The sequence below is a fragment of the Peromyscus leucopus genome, chromosome 19 (genome assembly GCF_004664715.2).
Source record: "Peromyscus leucopus breed LL Stock chromosome 19, UCI_PerLeu_2.1, whole genome shotgun sequence".
Classification (NCBI taxonomy): Eukaryota; Metazoa; Chordata; class Mammalia; order Rodentia; family Cricetidae; genus Peromyscus; species Peromyscus leucopus.
In genome coordinates this window covers 78019604-78038045 of record NC_051079.1, presented here as the reverse complement: position 1 = coordinate 78038045, position 18442 = coordinate 78019604, and the positions used below count along the sequence as shown (strand labels likewise).

The following is an 18442-nucleotide window of genomic DNA, read 5'->3' as shown; positions in this document are numbered from 1 at the left end:
TAGGTACAGGCTAATCAATCATGGTGTTTCCAGGCACGAAATAGAGAAGTCTACAGAATTTTTGTTTGATCTGTACAAGCAGAAAAATTCTCCAACAAATGAAAGGCTACATTGGATAATGGCAAAAGGTCTATGAATAAATTTCCAGATGAGACAGTTTGCTGATCCAGAACTCCTTGAATGAAGGGATAGCCAGGTTCCCCCAAGGAAGGACCTTTATAAAATATCTAAAAGGTTTACTGTTAGCTTTTCTCCAGTCCTTCTCCAGAGGGATCTATGGCCTAGGAAATAGTCAGACTTTCTGAGTTTATTGGATACTGGTTCTGAATTAACAATGATTCCAGGAAATCCCAAGAAACATTGTGGCACTCCAATTAAAGTAAGTGCTTATGGAGGTCAGGTGATTTATGGAGTTTTGGCTGAAATCTGACTCACAGTAGGCGCAGTGGGTCCCCAAACTCATACTATGGTTATTTTCCCAGTCCCAAAATGTATAATTGGGATAGATATATTTGAAGTTAACAGAATTCTCATATTGGTTCCCTGACCTGTGGAGTGTGGGACTATTATAATGGGAACTCTGGGGACTGTTTTACCTTTTATTAAATCAAATCCAAGCACAATGATTACAAGACAGAAGGAGAAATCTGGGTCACATCTCCCGCTCTCTGCGGCAGCACTGTAACCTCTTCCCAAAGGGCCAAAGGGAAACTCCAAGCCAAGCCAAACTTCCCAGAGAGTACCCCTCATCCTCAGTTCTTATCCAGTCACATACCCAGAGAAGACCACACCCATAGGGCTTAGTCATCCCAATACCATTGGCTTATCAGACCAAATTCCCACTACAGGCTAATATAGTTGGAAAGGCTAAATGGAAGCCTTTAGAGTCGCCTCTGCCAAGCAAAAATAGTATCACATCCCTGGAGGAACTGCAGAAATCAGTGTCACCATGAAGGACTTAAAAGATGCAGGGGTGGTGGTTGTTCAGCTAGAACCTGCAGCTCATTTTGTTCGATCCAGAAAGCCCCATCTCTCACTCTCCAAACCCCACACTCTCAGAGAATCTCCAACAAAGAAAAGGTGCCAAAAAGCCCAGATCTGCATTCTTTGCAGCTATGGCAGCTCCTCCCCTGAAGTTGCCAGCAGCCCAAGTCCCTGCCTAAAGTGCTCAGCTTTTGATCATACTTGGGCACAAACCTATCTTGTGGAGGACAAGTTATCACCTCTCATCTACAGGGTATAAGCTCCCTGCTTTAATTTGGCTGCGTGACCTCTCTGGCTCTGATATCTGTGGCTGGAAGACTCACCCGGTGTAGTAGGACAGGTCCATAGAGTCAAGAAAATTGGCTCAGACCAGTTACCAGGGCATGCACATAATGTACTTCCTTATGAGCCAACCTGGAATCTGCCTGAGGGCCTAGCAACAGGCACTGTCCAGAGTTCCTGGTCATTTTCAAGAGTTCCTGATTCTGAAGAGTCTACCTGAGGGCTTAGGAACAAGCAATGAGTTCCTGGTTGTGCTCAGCCAATGAAGGATGACCACACAATGCCACCAGATTGCAACACAGACTGGGTGCTGGGAGGAGGGTATATAAGGCCCCCCTGCTGCTGCCCCCCATTATTAAATAAACCAGTTTGTTTTTTGCCTTCAACTGACTTTCAATATCTGTGCCGCTGATGCCTTGCCTTCTCTGCCTTCTCACCTCCTCCCCTGAGGGAGCTATTAGAATCAAGCAACAACCTGGGTGGTGTTTTGCTCAAATAAACCTGTTATTTTACTTTTTCAATTTGGCATGGTCTGGCTTACTTTGTCAGCAGAGGAACCTATTATCATGATACAGAAAACCTATCAGTGGTTTCCACCACATCTCCTTTTAACTCTCTTATCTGGTCAGTGCAGAAGACATGGATTGTAGAGAATAACAATTGTCTACTGAACATTCAATCAAATAGTGACTCCAATTGTAGCTGTTATACCAGATGTGGTGTCCTTACCTGAGCAAATTAACATATCTCCAGGTACACAGCATGCAGTTATTGATTATTATTTGTCCATAAGGACCACCAGAAGCAATTTTCTTTCAGTTGGCAAGGCTAGCAGTATACCTTTATAGTTTTATCTCAAGGATATATTAATCCTCCCATAGAAGTAACCGTCTTATTCAATAAGAAACACAGAGCCAATACAGAGATGAAAGCCAAGAGGTCAGAGCAATAGCTAAGAGCTAAAAATCTTACCCTTCACTGTCACTGTACCTCTCCGAAAGAGACCTACTTCCTGTGTCTTTTTTTTTTTAGAGTTTCTGTTCTGCCTCCTCATTGGTTGTAAACCCAACCACATGACCTCCTAGTCACTGCCTGTCTGTACAGACCTCCAGGGCTTCTATGGTTGGTATTGAGATTAAAGGCATGTGTCTCCAATGCTGGCTGTATCCTTGAACACACAGATATCTACCTAGCTCTGCCTACCAAGTGCTGGGATTAAAGGCATGCACTACCACCGGCCAGCTTTTGCTATGGCTTGCTAATAGCTCTGACCCCCGGGCAAGTTTATTTATTAACATACAAATCACATTTCAGTACAAATAAAATATCACTATATTCTCCTGCCCTGTGTCATACAAGGGATCTTGATCATCTGTCTCTTTCACAAAATATCACATTGGTGCACAATATTGATGACATTATACTTACTGGACCAAATGAGCAGGAGGTAGCAATCACTTTGGGCTCATTAGTAATGCATATGCACATCAGAGGATGAGAAATAAATCCAACCAAAATTCAAGGGCTTTCTACCTCAATAAAATTCTTAGGAGTCCAGAGTTATGGACCATGCAGAGATATTCCTTCCAAGCTGAAGAATAAGTCATTGTACCTGGCCTTTCCCACCACCAAGAAAGAAGCACAACATATAGTGGGCCTATTTGGATTCTGGAGACAGCACATTGCTCAGTTGGGTGTGTTATTCTGACTCATATACCAAGTGACTCAGAAAGCTGCTAGCTTTGTGTGGGGCCTGGAACAAAAACTCTTCAATAGGTATGGGCTGCTGTGCAGGCTGTTCTACCACTTGGATCACATTATCCATAAGACCTGATGATATTTCAGGTGTCAGTGGCAGATAGAGATGCTGTTTGGAGCCTTTGGCAGGCCCCTATAGGTGAATCACAGAAGAGACCTTTGGGATTTTTGGAACAATGTTGTGGAATATTTGATTACAATGTGTAAAAATGTGTTGCTGTTTTACCTTGCCTGCCTAGGCACCTTCTGATTGGTTTAATAAATAAATGAATGGCCAATAGCTAGGCAGGAGAGGACAGACAGGACTTTTGGGCAGAAACAGGAACTCTGGGAAGAATCTGAGAGGTGGGGATTTTGCCAGTGAGACACAGAGCAAGTTGAATGTACAGTATAGAGGAGAGGTAATGAGAAATGCGGCAGAACGTAGATTAATATAAATGGGCTAATTTAAGTTATAAAAGCTAGTTGGGAACAAGTCTAAGCTAAGGCCAAGCTTTCATAATAAGACGTCTCTGTATCATTATTTGGGAGCTGGTGGTCCAAAGAAAGTTCAACTACAGAGCAAGGCTCTATCATTATTTGCAGACAACTATTTTCCTTTTGAAAGACAGCTCTTAGCTTCCTATTGGGCCTTAGTGGAAACTGAATGTTTGACAATGAGCCACCCAGTTACCATGTGATCTGAGTTGCCCATCATGAGTTGAGTGTTATCTGACCCACCAAGTCATAAAGTAGGATGTGCAAAGCAGCAATCTATTATCAAATGTTAGTGGTATATACATGATTGGGCCTGAGCATGTCCTAAAGACACAAATAAGTTACAGGAAGAAGTTTTCCAAATGCCTATTGTTTCTTCTCCCATTATAATTCCATCTGTTGTCAAGCATGTACTTATAACCTCATTAAATGCCCCATGATCATTTGACTGAGTAAGAAAAGACTAAGGCCTGGTTTACTGATAGTTCTGCACATTATGCAGCCACCACCCAGGAGTGGACAGCTGCAGCATTAAAACCCTTTCCTGAGACAACCCTGAAAGACACTAGCAAAGGGAAATCTTCACAGTGGACAGAACTTCGGGCAGTATTTTTTGTCACACATTTTGTCTGGAAGGAGAAATGGCCAAATGTGTGATTGTTCACTGATCATAGGCTCTAGTCAATGAATGGCTGGAAGGTCAGGGACTTTTAAAGAGTATGACTAGAAAATCAGTGAGAAAGGTATTTGGGGAAGATGTAGATAGATCTCTCCAAATGACAAAGGATGTGAAGATATTTGTGTCCCATGTAAATGCTCATGAAAAGGCAATTTCAGCTGAGGAGGAGGTCAATAATCAAGTAGACAAGAATACCCATTCTGTAGCTGAAATCTTTTTTGTGTCCTTCATGGCCATGCAGTCAATCAGCTGCTTATAAAATAATCACACAGAGACTTAATATTATTTATAACTGCTTGGACATTGTTTTTTTTTATCATAATTGCTTGGCTATTAGCTCAGGCTTATTACTGACTAGCTCTTACACTTAATTTAACCCATAATTCTTATTTATGTTTAGCCATGTGGCTTGGTACCTTTTCTCAGTTCTGCCTTGTCATCTTGCTTCCTTTGTGTCTGGCTGGCGTCTCTCTTCCTCTTCCCAGAATTCTCCTTGTCTGCTGGCTCCGACTAGACTTCCTGCCTGGTTACTGGCCAATCAGCATTTTACTAAACCAGTGTACAAGGGCATTATCCCACAGCATTTCCCCTTTTCTGTCTAATCAAAAAGGAAGGTTTTAACTTTAACACAGTAAGATTACATGTAACAAAACAGTTATCAAGCAAGAATTATAGTTATAATATCTAGTCTATTTGTACTTAGCAAATTTAAAGAAAATATCTTATCTACCATATACTTGTGAGTCTAAAGTTTTATATTTATCTTTTATCATAACCAAGGAATATTATAATCATAACTATCTAGTCCTCAACTACATCAAAGACCTCAGAAGAATATAATATTATCTAAGTAAACAAGAAGAGCATTGTTAATCTATATGTTGCCATGTGTTCTGTGGTTTTACCTGTGTGTTATTACATGTTGCTCCTTGGACAGTAGGCTGGTGTCTCCTGACTCAGCCTTTCTTTTCCTAGAATCTCCTTGTCTGTTTATTCCGTCCATACTTCCTGCCTGGCTACTGACCAATCAGTGTTTTATTAAACCAGTGTACAAGGGCATTATCCCACAGCACCATTCTCTGGACAGTCAGCCTCTTTCCCCAGCCATTCCTGTCAATGTTCAGTGGGCACAAGAACAAAGTGGCTATGGTAGCAGAGATGGGGGTTATGCATAGGCTCAACAACAAGGACTTCAACTCACCAAGGCTGACCTGGGTACATCTGCTGTGGAGTGCCAGATCTTACAAACAGTCCAACATTGAGCCTCAGATATGCACCATTCCTAAGGGTTACCAAACAGTGACCTGGTGGTAAGTTGACTATATTGGATCAACTTTTCCATGGAAAGGACAGCACTTTGTCCTTACTGGAATAGATAAACTGGTTATGGATTTGCCTTTCCTGCATGTAATGCTTCTGCCCAAACCACCATGTGTGCACTTATAGAATGCCTTATCCACTGTCATGGTGCAACAGTGAACCCAAGAGCATTTAATACACTGCTCTTACCATGTTCCCTACCATCCTGAAGCAGATGGCCTGACAGAAAGATGTAATGGCCTTTTAAAGACACAGTCCCAGGGCCAATTAGGTGGCAGCAGCCTGTACGGCTGGGGTGGGGTTTTCCATGAGACGATATATACTCTGAATCAGTGTCCAGTATATGAGCAGAATCAAGGGGTGGAAACAGGATGGTTTCATTCACTGTCTCCCCTCATGACCCACTAGGAAAATTTTTTCTTCCTGTTCCTTCAATCTTAAGTTTTGCTGGCCTAGAAGTTTTGGTTCCAGAAGGAGGAGCACTCCTTCCAGGAGCCATAACAAACTTTCCATTGTACTGGAAACTCAGATGTCCCTCTGGCCACTTTGGGCTTCTGATGCCCTTAAACCAGCAGGCTAAGAAAGGAACAATAGTGTTAGGAGGGGTGATTGATCTGAATTACCACGGGGAAATTCTCCATAATGGAGATAAAAAAATTTATGTTTGGAGTGCAGGAGATTGTTTAAGGGAACCTCTTGATACTACCATATCCTGTGATTAAAGTCAATGGAAAATTACAACATCCTAATCCAGGCAAGATAACAAAGGGCACATAACTTCATCAGAAATGAAGTTATGGGTCTCCCCTCCAGGAAAAGAGGCAAGACTTGATGAGGTGGAAGAAATACAGAATAGGCATAGAGAAAGGTAGTTATAAATACCAACTGAGGCCATGTGACCAGTTGCAGAAAAGAGGATTATAATTGACATGAGTGTTTCTGTCATATTTTGTTAAGAATGTGTTTGCGCAGATATTTTGTGTTTTCTTTTCCTCTATTTTGTTATCATATGATGTAACATCAATTAAGAGACTATTACTGGTTATCATCTTTAAGTTTGAGATACTAAAAGAATGTCCCTGAAGGGATATTGCCATCTATTCTAAATTTATAATGTGTCTATGGTTGTATGAGGGATGGTTATATCATGCTACATGTAATTATGACCTGGTTAAATGTGTTTTGATTATATGTAGGATACAGTATGTTTAGGTGTTATTATGCCCTGGTTATTGGAAATTAATCACAACATAAGGAGATATGATTGATATGATTGTGTGTCAAGTTGACAAGGGGTGAACTTGTGATGGCTATTCTTAATTGTCAACTTGATTATAACTGGAATTAACTAAAAACGCAAAAATATAGGCATACCTGTGAGGTGTGTGTATATATATATATATATATATATATATATATATATATAAAGAGAGAGACTCATTCTAGAAGTTCTGTTACTCTAGAGAACCTTCACTAATATAGGTAAATGGATGGAACTAGAAAAAAAAAATCATCCTGAGTGAGGTAACCCAGGCCCCAAAAGACAAATATTGTAGGTTTTCTCTTGTATATGGATGTTATCTTTTAAGCCCTTGATATGCATGCTTCAATACATATAACAGAAATTAGATATTGAGTCAGGGACTGGGGAGAGGACAGGATCTCCCAAAGAAGAAGAAATTGAATAAATAGTTACGGAAGGATGAGGAAAGACGAGTGTGGGGCTTAAATGGGGAGAGGGATAGAAGAAAGGGGTAAGGAGGACATATGGGGAGGAACAACTAACACTAAGACCACTCAAGGGGCTATTTGGAAATCTAACAATGTAGAAGCTTATATATATGAAAGAAATCTAAATGGAGTCTAAATCTAAATAATGTGGGAGATTATACCCTAATTAGACATCTTTTGCCAGTAAGTGAGACATCCATTGTCAGGAATGGGTATATCCATTTTTTTTTTTCCTGGACAAAGGGGCCCCATGGAAACTTCCAAACATCTCAGGATATTGCCTGAACTATTGGTTGCTCTCCATAAGCTGAAAGTAAGCCCCTACTGCTGAAGACAACACTTACATATCTCACTGAATACAGAGAAGTCAAGCCAGTACCTAACTAGAGGTTTCACCACTATTGACTAGTATTCATAGTACTGGAAGGTACTCTGCACACAACCAGAGAAGAAAGGTAACTACCAACCCAGCTACAAATCCTGTGATCTACAAAACTGACCTGCCTGTAAGATATGTTGGTACAATAGGCAGCACAAATGTTGTGGGAGCAACAAACTACTCTCTGATTGGATTTAAGGCCTACTCCATGAGATGGAACCTATACCTGATTCAGCTCTGGAGAAGAATCCAAGATGGGTTAGGCCATGAACCTGGGGGAAACCAAATATTGTTCTGCTAAACATAACAATAAAATGACTCCTAATGACATTGTCTGATTCAACCATCATCAGAGAAGCTTCCTCTTCCAGTAGACAGGAACTAACACAAAGGCCCACAACTGGACAATGTGTAGAGTATGAGAGACTTTGGAACACTCAGTCATAAATGGGATGTCTTCATCAAATCCCTCCACTCTGGGCTCAAGCTATACATAAGAGGAGGCTGAAAGACTGTGAGAGCTAAAGGGAATGAATGATTCAAAGAAACAGTGTCTTCCAGACATAACAATATAAACTCAAAGGGACTGTGGCAGCATCCTCAGGCCCTGCACAAATTCAAGCCCGATGGTGTTCCAATGTGGAGAAGGGGTAGTGGACATGGGTTCCCACTGCAACAAGGAGATATCTCCAAATGGCATTTGCTTACAAAGGAAAGATGAGTTTTCTCCCATGGAGTCTCACTGGGTATATTAAACATACTTGAGGGTAGGTTTCATGACCACAAATAGATGGCCAACACAAAACAAACTCAATGGTATTTTCGTAGACTTTTTTTCTCATATTGTTTTATTTGGGCATTATTTTGTCTTATTGGTTTTTTGCCTACATATTATGGCTTCTGATTTTGTGTCTTTGTGGGTTGTGTGTGTGTGTGTTTCATTGTTCTTTTATTTTTTATTTCTCTTTTTTTCTTAAGTAGAGAGAAAAATGGTGTGGAGTTGGATGGGTGGGGAGAATGTGGAATTAGTTGGGGGAGGGGAAATCATGATCAAAATATATGAAAAATATTTTCCAATAAAAATAAACTAATTAAACATAAATTAAAAAGTATAACATACAAAAAAAGTATAAACTGGACAATCTGAGTTCTCACCCCAGAAACCACAGTGGAACCAACTTCCAAAAATTGTCCTCTGACTTCGAACATACATGCCATGGCAAATGTATGGCTGCACTCACACACAGACATCTTACATGCACATGCATGCTCACAAAACGCTAATGATAAATAATATATGTTTTAATTTATAGCAGTCAAGCTATAAAGAAAGGGATAGGGATGCAAAATTACAGGGCTATTTCAGTCAGGAAGAACTGCAGAATAGAAAAATGATAGAAATCTTAGATTCAATATGTAAGGAATACAATCCTGTGAAATTCAGTTAAAAACATTAGAAAAGTGGTGGGATTACACATATTTGCAACAGGGGAAGGATCAGAAATTCAAGGTTATCATCAACTACCTACAGACCCTGTGTCAACAAACAACTAAGTGAGGTGGTGCATACCTTCATTCCAGCACTCAGGGAGACAGAGTTAGGAAGTAAGCTGTGAAGTTAATACCGGCCTGGTTTACATAGAGAGTTCAAGATCAGCCAGGGCTACATAATAAGACCCTGTCTCAAAAACAAAAAGAAACCCAAGAACATTATAATAGAATGGCCTAGCCTTGTATGGTGGCTGTCTTAGGGTTTCTATTGTGATGAAATGCCATGACCAAAAGCAAATTAGGAGGAAAGGATTTATTTGGCTTACACATACACATCATAGTCCATCACTGAAGGAAGTCAGGATAGGAACTCCTGGAACAAACAGGGCAGGAACATGGAGGCAGGAGCTGATACAGAGGCCATGGAGGGGTGCTGCTTACTGACTTGCTCATCTTGGCTTAATCAGTCTGCTTTATTCAGCCTGTACATAGAACCCAGGATAACCAGCTCAGGGACGGCATCATCCACAATGTGCTAGGCCTTCCCTCATCAATCACTAGTTAAGAAAATGCCCTACAGCCAGATCTTATGGAGGCATTTTCTCAATCCAGGTTTCCTCCTTTCAGATAACTCTAGCTTCTGTCAAGTTGACATAAAACACAGTGTCTCATGGTAAAAACTAATTAAGATGAGTATCTAGAAGAAAATGATAAATATATCATTAAATATGGTAGAAAATCCAGGCAAAGACTATAAAGTAATCATTGGGTTTGAATATATTTTAGGCTACTGATAAGTCTTTAAAGAATGAACTGAATTAAAGTGCAAAGGAGTGAGGAGAATATATGTTATATATATCCTAGTACTGTGCTGTATGTTCTGCATGGAGAAATGAATTTAGAAAAAATGTGTGGAGCCAGCCAGTGGTGGTACACGCCTTTAATCCCAGCACTTGGGAAGCAGAGGCAGGCAGATCTCTGTGAGATTGAGGCCAGCCTGGTCTACAAAGTGAGTTCTAGGGCAGCTAGGACTGTTACACAGAGAAACCCTGTCTGAAAAATTCAATCAATCAATAAATCGATCCTGTTTTGTTCTGCATGCTGTGCACATTTTGCAGTGCATTCATTTGACAGTTCCTGTGCTAGTGCTGGTTGGATCACAACTAATGCTTTAGTCGTCTGCTGCTTGACTGAGACAGGTTGGTTTAAAATGGCTTTCCTAATGTGTATAGTGGCTTCTGTGTACTCTTGCCTAGGGCATGTGTCCAGGCCATGGGTTTCTACACAGTCTATCTATGCTCAAGGGTATAACCAACAATGGAAGAATATATTTAAATCATATATACTAATGTATGTTTGACCAAACCTAGTCAAAAAACAAAGTATAGTTCATTGTTGAAACATGTTGTACAAGCATTCAGACACAGGTGAAAACAGTCTACCCTGCAGGGAAGCTCCTTAAGTTAAGTAAGTAAACAGAAGCTTTCCTTTTGTTTTTTTTTTTTTTTTTTTTTTTTTTTTTTTTTTTTTTTTTTTTTTTTGTTTTTTGTTTTTGTTTTTCAAGACAGGGTTTCTCTGTGTAGCTTTGTGCCTTTCCTGGGACTCACTTGGTAGCCCAGGCTGGCCTCGAACTCACAGAGATCCACCTGGCTCTGCCTCCCGAGTGCTAGGATTAAAGGCATGTGCCACCACCGCCCGGCAGGTCACAATCCTTTTGGGAGGTCAAACGATCTTTTCATATGGATTGCCTAAAATAATTGGGAAACAGAGATATTTATGATTCGTATCAGTAGCAAACTTACAGTTATGAAGTAGCAACAAAAATAATTTTATGACTGAGGTAACCACAACATGAGGAATTATATTAAAGGCTTGTAGCATTGGGAAGTTTGAGAACCACTGCTTTAGGAATTCCCTCAGAGTCATCAGATACACTAGGCCCCTCTGTCCCAAGCGTGTAAATATAAGCAGTAAGGGCTGCTGAGAGACACTCTCAGACAAACTAAGCTGCTTAGAAGAGGCAACTGAGCCACTTAGCCAGGAAGAAGCAGAGACCATCCCAGTCAACAAAAATTGGCTCAGACCACCTGAGCTATCTGAAAGAAACACCATGTTGAGCTGCCTACAAGGTGTGCAGTGGGCTCAAGGTTTCCAGCTTTTGTGAGGCATTACCCATGCTAGGATAGGTTTTTGGTGATGCAGCTGTCTTTGAGTTATTTCTGCTCCTGTAAGTAACCTTTAATCTACACTTCAGTAACTCAGGGGAAACTCATTGGTTCACCAAGTTGGGTTTTGGTGTTATTCTTACTTTGATCTCTCATTAGTTCACTATCTGGGGTGCATAAGCATTTAGTCTCCCCAGGAATAGTGTGGCACAACACCTGCTTATGATTACATGTCAGTGATGAGTCCCTTATAGACATGAACTTTAAGTATTTCACAATTTCTTTCTTTTCTTTTTTTTAGATAGGGTTGGTCTCATATAGGCCAAGCTGGCTGCAAACACACTCTGTAGCTGAGGATAAACGTTTTTATTGAGACAGGGCCTCATTATGCATGCTTGGCAGCTCTAGAGCTTACTATGTAGATCATGTTGGCTATAAAGTCACCTGCTTCTGTCTTTAGAATCCTAGGATTAAAGGCATGCATCACCACAGCCATCCTGTCCTTGTACTATTGGCCAAGCTCTGTTTTACTATTTCTTAGGTTTAATTTTTTTTAAAGATTTATTTATTTATTATGTATACAGAAGAGGGCGCCAGATTGCATTGCAGATGGTAGTGAGCTACCATGTGGTTGCTGGGAATTGAACTCAGGACCTCTGGAAGAACAATCGGTGCTCTTAACCTCTGAGCCATCTCTCCAGCCCTCTTAGGTTTAATTTTAAATCATAGATCCAATTTAAAGCACATAAATGTAGAAATAAGATGAAAAATAACAATTCCTCAGAGGTTTGTTCAACTTTTGTTACTCTTGGAGATTCCAAAAGCCATCTGGAAATATAACTAAGAGAAAAGGTAGATGGAGTGAATAAGAACTTGTTGGCCCTAATCCCCTGCTTCTCCCCATACATCAACTGGAAATACCAGAATGCCCTTGTGTGGGAAAATATAGCTGAAGGAGGTACAAAAAGGACTCACTAAAGATGCATCTATGAGTATAATAATGGAGAATAGTATGTCATGCTATTTAAGGATATTGTTGTGAAATATTAGTTTAAGACTGTTATATTCGCTTATGATGTAGAATATTTGTTTAATGATATAAACATGTGTTGCATCTGTTTAACTCTGTGAAGCTGTGTTACTTTGCCTAAAACACTTGATTGGTCTAATATAGAGTTGAATGGCCAATAGCTAGGCAGGAGAGGGATAGGCAGGGCTGCCAGGTAGAGAGAATAAATAGGAGAAGAAATCTAGGCTGGAGAGAAAGAAAAGCTAGGAGGGAAAAAAGGAGAAGATGAGGACACCAGGGGCCATCCACCCAGTCACACAACCAGCCACAGAGTAAGAAGGGAAGAAAGACATGTAGAATAAAGAAAGGTTTTTAGAATAAAGAAAAGTCCAGAGGCAAAACATTAATGAAGAGAGACTGGTTAATTTAAGTTAGAAAATCTAGCTAGAAGCAAGATAAGCTAAGGCTAGGCAAGAATAAGTCTCTGTGTATTTATTTGGGAGCTGTGTGGTGGACACCCAAAAGAGGGGGAAAAAAAGATACTGTTTAATAATTTAAACAAAATATTGTCTTTACTAAACTTAATGTTATAAAAAATACATTGTACTTTTTGTTCTATTAGTGCAGGGATTCTACATAGGACTCCACACCTCACTGCAACACATTTACCCAAGCATCATGGAAAGTATGTATCTTGTAACACATGATTATATAGATTTCTTACAGAATGGTCTTTCAGTAATGTTACCCAATGTCAGTTTCTCCTGTGTCTGAATGCTTGTACAATTTGTTTCAACAATGAACTATACTTTGTCTTTTGACTAGGTTTGGTCAAACAAACATTAGAATCTATGATTTAAATACATTCTTCCATTGCAAGGCATGTACATCATGGATGTGGCTATTTCTCTGCTTTTGGGCTAGAGTCTCTTGTAGTCCAAAATGTCCTTGAACCTACTACATAGCCAAAGACAGTTTTTAATTATGAGCCTTCCATAGCTGTTTTTCTGTTTGCTTTTGTTTTTGCAGTGCTAGGGATTGACCCAGGGACTTGCACATGCTGAAGCTATGGTCTAGGCAAGGGCTCCACTATTGAGCTACAACTCAGACCTGCCAAGGATGATCTTGAAGTCCTGATTATCCTGCCTCTACCTCCCAAATGCCTTGCTGTCAGGCATGCACCACAAATTTTACATATGCAGAAAACAAAAACATAAAACGGGTTTGTAACTGGACAGAATGTTACTGTAATAGATTTTAAGAAACCTGTTTTCTTCATATGCATCAGGCAATATACTTTTCCTATTTTAAATAATGTATAATAGAATACTATTATTTTCCTGCATATCAGAGATATATAGTAAATGATAGGTGTCAGGGTTATTTTCCTTATAAAATTATATAATCCATAGAAAATATTAGTATTAAATATAAGGTGGTTATAAGTACTTTAATGCTACAAAACAGACTCATGACAAATGAACAGTTGGCATAACTTAATTAAATGTGGCAAAATATGTAAAACCAGAACAAGACATTAGGAATCTAGTATGTACAAATCTTGGGACTCTGAGCAAGTCAGATCTCTTTCAATTGATTTTTCACCTTTCAGATAAAGTATAAATATATCGGCACACCTTTCCAGGAAGAACTGTCATGTACATGGAGCATCAGTGTACTTAGATGCCACATTAGGTGATGAGTCATTTTAGAGTGTATACTCTATAGATAATGGGGATAGATAGATGTAAAGAAGTGTGAGTAGAGACTGTAGACAGAGACTTATCAGGTACACCAACAGGTCATGCCCCTCACCCCCCACACACACCTTAAATCTCCTCAAACATTACTTAAAATTCCTAAGACTATGACCGTCTTTCTCAGCCCAACTCATCTCTCCTGAAAACTAGTCCAAAGCTTCCAACATCACACAGTCCCTGATAAGTATTGAATTTTTTTTCACTCTAGAGTGTAGGATCAGTAATTGCTTGGACTAAGCAAATCTAAGGTGGTCCTCTTTCTGGAACTTTTATCTCTATATGGAAGGGTTGCTAGGAGAGTTCAGGTCAGAGGGTAGTGTATCTGGAGGATTTGTCTTCAAAAGGGGGGGGGACCTTTAAAATCTGTAATGATTTATTCCAAAGAAAATGGAACGACATTCCAATACATCAACTTCTCTCACAGAACTCTACCCCCAGAAATTGTTTTTATAAACTGTTTTTTTTTTTTTTTTTTTTTTTTTTTGGTTTTTCGAGACAGGGTTTCTCTGTGTAGCTTTGCGCCTTTCCTGGAACTCACTTGGTAGCCCAGGCTGGCCTCGAACTCACAGAGATCCGCCTGGCTCTGCCTCCCGAGTGCTGGGATTAAAGGCATGCGCCACCACCGCCCGGCTTATAAACTGTTTTATAAAAATTGTTTTTATAAACAACTAGGCAGGCTAGAGACTCCACTTGGTTAAATACGCCAAGAATCTCATAAGTACAATAGTCATGTAAGTCTCATTAAGCTGGTAACATGACCTCTCCACAGCAAAGCTGGAAAATGAACTCACATTTTACACCTCCCAAGATCAGGTAGTCAGCTGAAACAGCCCTACCTGGAGGGAGCGAGGAGAGCAGCGTCGGATTCGGCTATGGGAGCCATCCATCCAATTCTTAGAAGCACACTACATTCTAACAGAGCGATTACTTAAAGATAGCACTGTTCCAATCATCCTCTCCCCAGTCATGAGCTGCGGATCCTGACTGGGTAACTCAGCCTAGATCACCGCAAAAACCTCCCAAACAGGTTCTATCTGCCTTACATCCACCCACATTTCCGCTCTCTGTAAGCATCGGAACCTCCTCCGACCTGCAGAGTGCCTCCGGCTTGTAGAGCTCCTCTCCCGCCTGGCAGGTACCTTCAAGTCAAATAATCAAACCCAAGCTTGTAGGACAGCGAACAGTACATCCAGAGGCCGGAACTCGAGGAAAGACCCTTGGGGCATATGCGCACAGAAGGAATACAAAGCAAGATTTCCACCGCCCTTGCTTGTGACGTCACACCAGGCAAGACTACATTTCCCACAAATCTGTGAGAGCGAATTTCAGGAACCCTTGAAAAGATTTGAGTATTTCCTGGGTTTTTAGCTCTCCTTCCTGAGATTGAGGGTGTCATACAAGCAACCAGTCTCCATACACTGAATAACTACAGGTAAATATCATGTTTCTTTTTAATTCCCCGAATGACAAAATGAATTGATTGAAATATTTGAATGTGATTAAAACCTTTGACAATAATTGTTTTATTCGTTTTGCTTCTTATTTCTGGTTATGGTAGTTTAAAACCACATGCCTACTTACAGATGATTATTATAGCATGAAAAATTGACATCAACTCAATCTTTCTTGAAAGTAAACAATAAAAAATATGGGAACTCACTCCTAACCCTTTAAAAATGATTTTTGAAGCCAGCCCTGGTGGTGAAGGCCTGTACACTCAAGCTACCCAGGAGTCTGCAGCAAGATTGCAGGGCCAGAGGCATGCCTTCAAGTCCTAGCTGGACAATTTAGTAAGACTTTTCCCTCAGTGAAAAATGCAAAGTGGTGGGGAGATAGTTTAGTGATAGGACACTTGCCTACAATGCAGGAGGTCTTAATTTTAACACCCAGTATATGTATGTATATATATATATATATATATATATATATATATACACACACACACACACACACACACACACACACACACACACACACACACACATACATACATCTAAAGAGATGACTCAGCCCTTTAGAGTATTTGTTGCTCTTGCATAGGACCAGGGTTTGATTCCCAGCACCCACATTGTGGCTTACAATATTCTTGACTCCAGTTCCAAGGTATCCAATGTCCTCTTCTGACCACTGCAAGCACTAGGCACACACATGGTACACATATGTACATGCAGGCAAAACATTTGTATGCATAAAATAAATAATTTTAAAAAGGTTAAGATAAATAAAATTGAATGAAATAATAAAAAATCTTGATCTTATCTAGTAAAATGTGTGGCCCATAAATTGGTCAGATTTTATAGTTAGGAAAGTTTTAAGACTGGAAAATGGTTCAGTGATTAAGAGTACTGGCTTGTCTTTCAAAGGACCTGTATTTCAGTCACAGTACCTTTATGCCAGCTCATTCCAATTTCAGGGTATCTGTCACCCACTTGCTTCCTCAGACATTTTATGAAAGTTTAGCACAGACATGCATTCATATAAAACATACACACACACACACACACACACACACACACACACACACAACACACACACACACACACACACATACACGCGCGCGCGCGGCGCGCGCGCGCGCACGAAGAGAAAACAGTTTTAGTATGTACATTGAAATACAATAGGTAGGAGATGGGTTTGGGTTAAGGTTAGGGTAGCAAGTGTTCTTAACCTCTGAGCTATCTCTGCAGCCTTAAAGTAGAGTCATTTTTGAGGTTCCAGAGTCCAGGCCCAAAGTGAAAGGTATGACATCTTGGGATTTAAAGTTTTGACATCTCCAGAGGAATTATTAGCCCTTTGTAATCTCAATTTCCCTCAAGATAGAAGGGACTTGAGTAAAAATTGCTTCTAACTCCTGCCCTGGTGCTGACATTCTGAAATATAAGATTTGAAACTGGGATACTTAGGTTGGAGCCTGAAGTCCCATGTTTGGGAGACTGAGTGGGGCAGAAGGATTCTTTGAATCCAGAAATTTAGGGTCAACTTTGGCAATATGGTAAGACCCGGTGTAGCTGAAAGTTTTCCTATGCTTTGTTCAGGAAAAGCATTGTTTTGGAAATAACTCCCATACTTTCCTTGCCTCCTGCAGGTAAGAAATCTTTTTCATTTCTTCTGTCTTAGCTGTTTGATGACTATTCTTGGTAGTCAAACTGACTGTAATTAATTAAAACCCAAAGAGTTGGGTACACCTGTGAAGGATCTTTCTTAAAGGTTTTGATGTTAAAGACCCATCTTTAATCTGGATCATTTGAGGTGATCAGATCCATCTTTAGCTGTTTGGTGCACACCTTTAATCACAGCACTCAGGAAGCAGAGGCAGTCATATTTTCTGAGTTTGAGGCCAGTATGGTCTGGAAAAAACCAACCAACCAACCAATCAACCAACCAACCAACCAATCAACCAACAAACAAACAAACAAACAAACTATCAAACAAAGAATAAGATCCACCTTTAATCTGGATTGCACCTTCTGGTAGCAGCTGGCATATATAAAGAATATTGAAGAAGGATGGTCTCTCTTTTTGCCTGCTTGCCCTAGCTCTGATTATCAAGTTCATTCCTTTACTAGCATTAGAGCCTACTTCTTTGGAATTCTGGTGTATACTGAAGATTAGCTGAGACATCCAGCCTCATAGACTTAACAACTACTAGATTCTTCACATTTCCATTGGTAGGCAGCCATTGTTGGACTACCTGTACTGTGATACCTCAGTAAAACCCCCCACTCTATCCCCTACAGACAAAGAGAAGCTTAAACCAGGATTCCTAAGTGTAGATAAGAACTTAGACCCCTTTTCCCCAGGTGGCTGTATCTGCTACAGGGACTTTGGAAAACACAGTCAGGATATTCAATCAAAAGACTAAAAAGGGAGGCAGGTTAAAATAAATTATATGGTCTGTGCCTTTAAGAACTAGCCTCACAAAGAAAGGGGAGTGCTCCTTCCAACCTCCCTGCTGTGAGTGAGAGATTTGAAAGAGCCTCCCTGGAGGCTTGTAAACTTAGAATACACCTTACTTTTACATTCTGTACCTAAAGTCTCCAGTGGCAGCTTTGGGGACACGATCTAGGCACAACAAGACCCTCACTCTATTGTCTCAAAAAGGGGGGCCTTAGACAAAGATATCTCAATATAGATAGACCCAGGCCAGTTTCAAGTCCCCAGAAATGATGGTGCCAGCCCCAGGAACTCAAAAGAACAAAGTCAGGATGTCAGATGGTAACCAATTAGCCACAAGATGCCCCTCTCCAGAGATAACATGACCAGCCCCCAGAGATGAGTTGTAAAACTCCTGACAGGGCTAACAGATAAGCCAGAATAAGATAAAGTCCAGGCCCGGGAAAAACTGGATCAATCAAGGATGGACCCGTACTAACCCCCTCCCCTCTAAGAAATTTTATGGGTTTTGCC

General features: G+C 40.3%; 1 protein-coding gene across 2 annotated transcripts in view; it reads right to left on the bottom strand.

Moving 5' to 3' along the window:
• Positions 1–15207, bottom strand: part of LOC114696084 (zinc finger protein 420-like) — a 35288-nt gene extending 20081 nt beyond the window's left edge. The window contains exon 1 of one of the 2 annotated variants that reach the window (XM_028873631.2): positions 15126–15207. The gene's annotated coding sequence lies outside the window, so the exon portion shown is untranslated. The other variant, XM_037197245.1, reaches the window with a different exon arrangement.
• Between the last annotated feature and the right edge of the window lie 3235 nt (positions 15208–18442).